Source organism: Myotis lucifugus, unplaced genomic scaffold (genome assembly GCF_000147115.1).
Source record: "Myotis lucifugus unplaced genomic scaffold, Myoluc2.0 scaffold_7591, whole genome shotgun sequence".
In the NCBI taxonomy this organism is placed as follows: Eukaryota; Metazoa; Chordata; class Mammalia; order Chiroptera; family Vespertilionidae; genus Myotis; species Myotis lucifugus.
Window position 1 is genome coordinate 1 of NW_005878639.1, and position 7535 is coordinate 7535.

The 7535-nt window shown below is 67.7% G+C and overlaps 1 long non-coding RNA gene across 1 annotated transcript; it reads left to right on the forward strand.

Annotated features, from left to right (window-relative positions):
- Positions 1–1239: 1239 nt before the first annotated feature.
- LOC111824809 lies at positions 1240–7389 on the forward strand. The gene is made up of 3 exons (XR_002827885.1): positions 1240–1500; positions 4426–6990; positions 7327–7389. It is a non-coding gene; the product is annotated as an uncharacterized LOC111824809 (long non-coding RNA).
- Positions 7390–7535: the final 146 nt, after the last annotated feature.

Below are 7535 nucleotides of genomic sequence, written 5' to 3' on the forward strand. Positions count from 1 at the left end.
CCTTAGGTTGTTCAGTGCCCACTGAATGTCATTATTTAAAAAAGTAAATAGCTGTCTGGCATGGCCCGGGGGTTGAGGTCCAACTTATGAATTACGAGGTCACGTTTCCATTTGCAGTCAGGGGCACATGCCTGATTTGGGGCTCAATCCCCAGTGAGGGGCATGCAGGAGGCAGCTGTTCAATGTTTCTTCTCATCACTGATATGTCTCTGGGTCCATCTCCCTTTCTTTGTGAAATCAATAAATTATATTTTTAAAGTAGATGAATCAATCAGAACCTTGGTAACTTAGTCCAAAGTAAGATTTTGAGAAAATGCGATAGTTTTTTTCCAGGCCCTTGGGCTATCAAAGATATTATGAATTATACTGGTTCCCTAAAAATAGGGCCATTCGGGGGGGGGGGCAGCCCCCCAAGCTGTGTGGCCCTCGGGAGCCTGTGTGCCGGTGACTCCCCACTCTGGCCAGGTCTGTCCCTGGACAGAGAGACAAGGCCCCACGAAGCCCTGATCGGGGGTGAGCAAACCAGAGAGCCAGCAGGCGGGGGGACAGGCCTCATCAAAGCGGCCGGGGGGAGGGGGTTCGTTACGGAAAGTGGCCGCCTGGGGGATTGCTCTGTGCTGCGGCTAATTACTGGCTGCTTGTTGTTTCAATACGGCGCCCGCCTCCGAGTCAGGAGGCTCCCTCCCTACCTGGACGGGGCCTCGCCTCCCCATCCTGCAGCCACAGACTCCCAGCCCGCTTCCTGGGGTCCTAAATGGGGGTGTTTTCCGGCCGGCCACAGGCTGGGCCCCCAGCCTGGAGACCTGAGAGCGAGACCCCCTAGAAGGGGGACAGCTCTGCACTTGGCTCCTGGGGGGCCGGGGGCCTTGGCGGCTGCGCTGGGAGAGAGAGGGTGCAGCCTGTGACCCCTCTCTGCCCCCTTCCTTGTCCAGCGGGGCTGTGCTTAGGCCTGGCCAGGAGCGCCCCGCCTCCCCCCTCGCACGCCCCACTGCAGCGCCTGCAGCAGCTCCCTGCCCTGGTTTTTGTTCAACCTGGGCCGGGCGGGCGAGGCGGGGGCAGGAATGTGTGCGGGGCCTGCCGCCCGCCCTGCCGCCAGCGCGTCACGTCGCTGCCTCCCGCTGGCCTATGGGAGCCCGGGGGACACACTGTCGGCGGCCAGCAGCAGAGATTGGTCGGCGGGGAGCAGGCACCTGCATGGGGCGGGGTGAGGCCCTACATGTAAGGCGAGCCCGGGGCCACGCCGTCTCTTCCCGGCCGGCCCTGCCCTGCGCTGCAGAGGGACGGCCGGCACCTCCATTGTTCCCGGCCCCTCACCACCCCCGGCCGGGAGCACCCACCGGCCCACCTGCCCGCCTGCGGGGGGACTCCCGCCTCTCCCCCCTGCGGCCGCAGCCCAGGAGGCAGGGAGCTGGTCTTCCCGGCCGCTGCCCTCCTGGTCCCCCTGCAACCAGGCTGGTGGGGCAGCTTGGGCCGAAGCCAAGCCTGTGTCCTGGGCGACAGGTATTTGGGGTTACGGGAGCCAAAGCCTCTCCAGTGTCCACTCCGAGGCCTGCTGGGTCCGGGCTGAGGACGGAGCTGGACACGCAGCCTCGCCGCCCGGCTGGGGGCAGGGAGTGGCCGCCTCCTCCTCCTCCCGGTGCAGAGCCTGTCGGGGCAGGTCGGCTGGAGGCGGAGGAGCCCGGGGAGGCCGCGCTGGAGGGAGAGCCTCCAGGTGGGCACCGTCCCCTGCTCGGCCAACCCGGCCGGGACGCAGCCGCTGTGGCGAGGTGCCCATTCGGCTCACAGTCAGGACCGAGGGAGGGTGGCCCCTCTTCTCAGAGGGGAAGGTGAGCCCCCCGGGTGGGGCCCGCGGGTGTCGGGTGCGGAGCCATCTTGGGCCCAGCCGTTTGGGGTCCCTGGGCCGAGTCTGCGGGGCCCGGCGAGCGTGGGCCTGGGTGGTGGGTGTCCTCCCCACCCAGAGGGCCGCCTGGGTCGAGCACCCTGAGGGTCCAGCCTTCCGCCTGACACAGCACTTTCTGGAAAGCTCTTTCCCCTACCAGCCCCTGCTGAGCCGGCCCCAGGGGCCCCGTGTTCCCCGGGAGCGGGTCAGGGAGGCCGCGGCGCCCGGCCCGGGTGCTGGGCTTGCAGTTAGCTCGTGGGACAGGCTTGGCTCTGCCCGCGGCCACGCTGGGACAGTTGGAGCTCGGGGCAGAGCCGGTCTGGCCCGGATCGTGGCCCTTTCTCCCCCGCCTGAGGCAGAGGCGCCCACAAAGCCGGAACCGACTGGGAGAAGGAGTGGGCTGGCCCTCGGCCGACACGGTTCCTCAGGGTCGGGACCAAAGTCTGGTCTACAGATTCTTAACCGAAATGCAAATGGCCCGGCAGCGCCACGGGCATCGTCCGGGTCGGGTCTGCGTCTCAGAGGCAGGTATGAAGAGCCGGAGGGTCCTGTCCATGGGCCACGGCTGGTGTTCTTGGAGGAATCGTGCGGAGTTCATTGTTCTTGCACAGAACTTGTAGGGATACGTATGTGTTTTAGTTAACCCACTGGGAGCATTTCAGCCCTTTTTAGGCTGAGCCTCTGGAAAAATAGGTTGGCTTTGTTTGGCTTTTGTCTAGTAACCCAGGTGAAACGCTTGAAAGTGAAAGCGATCGGCCGGGTGCTGAACTCGCCGAATACGTTTTGCATTTATGAAAAGGCGCAGCACACGGAAGGTCATGCACGCAGCCTGCTGTCCATTTCAGACATGTTGGTAATTTGCAAATCCCTTATTTGCAAAATCAGTTTGTGGGAATGTTGTTGGGGGTGAATGCAAGAGATCCACGGGAGCCAGCCGCCCGAGGAGCCGGTCCGCTGGCCGGTGGGGGGCGAGGGGCGCCCCGGAAGGGCTGAGCAGCGGCGCCGGGAGGGGAAATGGCGGCTCCTCGCGGACGCACAGGCCCGGCAGGACGCCCCCGCCTCTCCCGCACGCACGGCGCGGGGTTGGGTTTCAGCGCTTTGTTCTCTGCGGCCTCACCATTGATTAAGGCCGTCCGGCAGGTTAGCAGCAGAGACTGAGCTTTTCACGCGGATCGGGTTCCGCCTGCCCGGGGCCCCGCAGGCCACAGGCCGGTGCCCGAGGGGTGTCTGCTCGGCCAGGACTCCTTCCTCGAGTCTCCCACGCGGAGCCCGGTCGCCAGGGCGACGATTAACCAGACCCGCACACAGCGCACAGACGCTGGCTTCGCTCCCTGCCAGCCACGGGGCCGGGGCAGGCGTCTGGGGCACTCAGACTCGGGGACCCTCCTTTTCACTGCATTTCAGCCAGTCAGCCTCCCGCGTCCACAGTGCCCGCAGGCCGAGCTGGGCTGAGGCCCGGCCGGGCGTCGGGCGACGGTCTTGGCTGTGGGTTCACAGGAGCTGAGCTCCGGAAGAGAGAGGGGCTAGTCCTGGAAGTGGCAGGAAGCTTCCCTCTGTCTGTCTGTCCTGCACCCGCCGCCTCCTGAGTGAGGACACAGCGGCTGAGGCGCTGGTGGGAGGCAGCAGCGGGCGCCGTCCGTCTGGCTGGCAGGGCCGCTGTGGGCCTGTGGTTCTCCGGCCGCCGGTGCTCCGAGGAGCCGGCCTGGTGGCCAAGGGCTCTGGGGACACAAGGTGGAGGCCAGCCTCAGCGCGAGGGCTGGCTGCAAGGAGGCACCTGGGCACCGGCCGCGTCCCTCACTCAGCCCCACTGCCTCCCCGGGCCTGGCGGGCGGGCGGGCGTGAAGCTGAAACTTAACTCAGCTTGGAAAGCGAAGCCTAATTAGTTTCACTTGCTCAGGACGCAGGCCCGGCGTTCCTGGAGCTCACCAGTTTGCCGGGGTCTGCGGGACAGACCTGACCAGCCAGGTGTCCATCCAGGGGGGGCCAGCGAAGGGGCACAGGGCAGGTGCCTCCACCAGGCTCAGGGTCAGGTCCTCAGAAATCTCGGCCGTTCCCAAGGACGGAGTGGGAGAACCGGGTGGACCTGGCTGAGGCCGGGGTGGGGTGGACGCGGGCTTTGCTGTGGTCAGCCCGGCCGGCTGGGGGGAATCAGTTCAGGGCCCCCACCTCCCCCCGGCAGCCTCTGTGGGTGGAAGGTGCCGGAAAACTTGAGAAGCCGCTCTGGCCGGCTCTCCAGGCCCGGGTACCCCCTGTGCAGGGGGCAGAGAAGGGACAGGAGGGAGGACGGGCAGAGTGCCAGGGCCTCAGCCCAGGCCGGGCCCCAGGAGCGGGACTGGAGCAGGGGGACTGCAGATACGCCTACTTCCTTGACCCCCACTCTGAGCCCCGCGTCCTGGGGCGGCCACTACAGACGGCTCGCGCCCGGGGATGGTTGCTCTGCGTTCCGTGTTCAGGCATTCCTGTCCCATCTGCTCTGGGGTCCAAACCAAAGTGACCGCCAGGCCTAGGCTGAGCAGAGCTCCCCTCTACCCCCCCACCCCCTGCAGGGCCAGCACATCTCGCCCTTGGACTCCACAGCCAGCGGTGGCCAGAACCCCAGGGCCCGGAGCCGGGGGCAGGCAGACGCCAACCTGTAACCTCATTGGTGAGAACCAGCACTGCCTGCTCAGTGGGGGGCGGGGGGAGGCCCCCGGAGCCACGGCCACCCTCTATCCTCACCCGAAACCCTCCTCAGCCTGGACAAGAGCAGGAGGGGCCTGGGCTACTGGGGCAGCGTCTGGGGACAGAGGCCCATTGTCCCGCCCTGTCCGCCCCTCACCTGGGACTCAGAGGGGCTGAGCCTGCCGTCCGTGTCTTTCCCTGGGACGCCCACCGGGAGGGCACCGCTCTGCCCCTGATGCCGGGGCTGCCAGCCTCCCGTGGGCAGGACCCCCGGCCCCTCCTCAAGTGCCCACCTCATGCCCAGAGCGGGCGGCCTGCTGGGCGGGCGGGGAGGTCACCTGAGGCCCGGACCCCAGGGGCTCCCAGCTGCAGCCGCCCAGCCTCCCCCGGGCTGAGCCCCCACACACAGGGCCTGGGGACCCCCTCCTGAGCCCCATCTCTCCCAGCTCCTCGGGTCAGTGTCCTCAGAGAACGTGGGTCCCCTCCGGCTGCTGAAGGCCCCCCACCGAGTCCCCTCTCCCCGGGCGGCCCCAGACCCACCTGGGGGCGGCCACTGCCATCTTACTGGGCAGCATTGGATGGTGTCAGGTCTCTAATACTGCCTGGTAATGATGACGGCGGGGCCCTGCGCGCAGCGAGGGGCCGTCCCCGAGCCCCCAAACCTCTCCCCACACAGACCCCCCCACCCCCCTCCTGCCCGGTGCCCTCCAGGTGAAATTACTGGCAGCCCCCCCCGGCCCTGGCGGGTCCAAGAGCCCCTCCCAGCCCCACGAAGGGGAGCCTCCGCAGCTGCTCTGAGCCCCTCCCAGACAGGCCTCGGGGTAGGACGCTCAGGTGCCCAGGCCCTGCCCCTCCCGCCCCAGCAGGCGCCACGCCGCCCCCAGCAGGCGAGGGCGAAGCAGAACCAAGGCAAAGGCTCTGAGGGCGGAGGGCAGCGTGGTGGTCGGCCGGCCAGAGCCCAGGTGGGGGGCCACCCGGTCGGGCAGCTGCGCCTCCAGCCTCAGCCCCGGGCCCCAGTCCTCACTCTGGAGAAGACAGGAGCACGAAGGCCTCCCACCGGGTCCTCCCGCCCGGGGGCCGGGCACACTGGGCCTCTGTGGGCATCTTACCGGACAGTGCTGGATTTCTCGGCTCGACTCTAACACTGTCTGGTAACGATGTTCAAAGGTGACCCACGGCGCTGCCGGGAGCGGCCGAGGACGTGCTGTCCTGAGTCCCTGGCCCAGAGCCGGGCGGAGACCCAGGGCGGGTAGGGCACAGGGGACAACCTGTCCCAGCCAGGCCCGCGGCGACCTGACCCCCAGGAGAGACCACGATGGCCGGGACGCGGGGGCCGGAGAAGGGCGCCAGCCCCGCCCGCACGCCAGCCTCGTCTGGGGCCGTGCCCAGCGCTGTGGTTGCCGCTGGGGGCTCCGAGGACTCGCACGGAATCGGCGGCCGGCCAGTCGCAGCCACTGGGTCCAGAGCTGGGGGCAGGCAGCCCTCCCATCCACCACGCAGGTCCCATGTCCACCGTGGCTTCCACGCGCGTCCGCGGGAGCTGGCCCCCCTGAGCCCCGGTCTGCTGGGTCCGCAGTGGGCACTGGCCTCTCTCAGCTCTGACCCTGTCAGGGCCACGTGCTCCCGGGGCCACCTGGGACGCAGGGAGGGCAGGTGCGTCCAGGTGCCCCGCCCCGGCCCACAGGCTGAGGATGGTGCCCCCCCCCCGTATTCCCCGATGAGGACGGTCTCCCTGCCTCCCTGCCTCCCTGCCCCCCAGTCCTCCACCAGCCCCGCAGTGTCACAGGCAAGAAAGGGAACATGGTCTGAAACCCAGGTCAGGGCCCTAGGTTTTATCTTTTGTATCGGAAGCCAGGACTGGGGCTCGCAGACCTGCTGACAGGCACAGGGGCAGCCCTTCCGGCCCAGGAACCCCACCAGCCCTGGGCCCCAGCTGGTCTGTCAGGGGAGGAGGGTCTGCCCAGGCCTCCTGTTACTCATTAACGAGCCTGACTCAGGGTCAAGTGCAGGGCAACCAGATGCCCCAGCTGCTCGCTCGCTCTCTCTCTCTCTCTCTCTCTCTCTCTCACACACACACACACACACATACACACACACACACACACCTGGGGGCTGCAGGCTGGGGGGTTCTGTGGGAGGCCCTCCTCGAAGCAGCCCAGGGGCCAGGCGGGCGCTGGGAGGCTCCGGCCAGACCTCGGGCCGCGGGGCGCTGTGGGATCGGAGGTGCCGCTCTGCAGACTCAGGAGGCCCAGGTCTCGCCCCCCGCTGAACGCCACAGACAGGCAGCCTGTGATGGGCGTCTTACCAGACACGGTTAGACCTGGTCCTCTGTCTAATACTGTCTGGTAATGCCGTCCATCCACGGCCCGGTCGCCGGAGGAGGGCCCCTCGCCGACGCCGGTGGAAGTCGAGGTCCACTGTCCATCGGGCCCAGCCGCGGCTCGGACCAGGTGGGGCGCCTCCCGGGCCTGGGGCCCTCACGTCCTCCCAGGACACAGGCCACACTGGACGTCACCAGCCCATGACGCTGGCTGGGGGAGTCCCCTGGCCCCCGTGGGCTTTCTGTCACATAATAAACCGCTGGGCAGTTCGGCCTCTGTTCCTCCTGGGGCACAGCCTCCCCCACAGCCCAGAGGGCCCCCCCGCGAGGGTCTTTGTGTCCCCACACGCTGCGGGCCCTGCCACGAGGCCAGAGAGACGGGAGTGTGGTCAGCCCCACCCCTGCAGCCCAGCCTGGAACCCTCCCCAGGGAGTGGCCTCACCCTGACCCCCGACACCTGTACCAGGTGGGGGTGCCTCGGGAGGGCAAGACAGAAGCAGTCCCGCCTCCCAACTCCCACCCACGATGGAAGACGACCATGGCGGGCAGTGCCCCAGAAACCTGCTGCTCTGCCACTCTCAGGAGGCCAGGTGGCTGGAGGGCACTGGGGGTTGAGATCTCATCTTCCGCTCAGAGCAGGAAGCTGGGGGAAGCAGGGGTCGGGCAGGGGCAGCC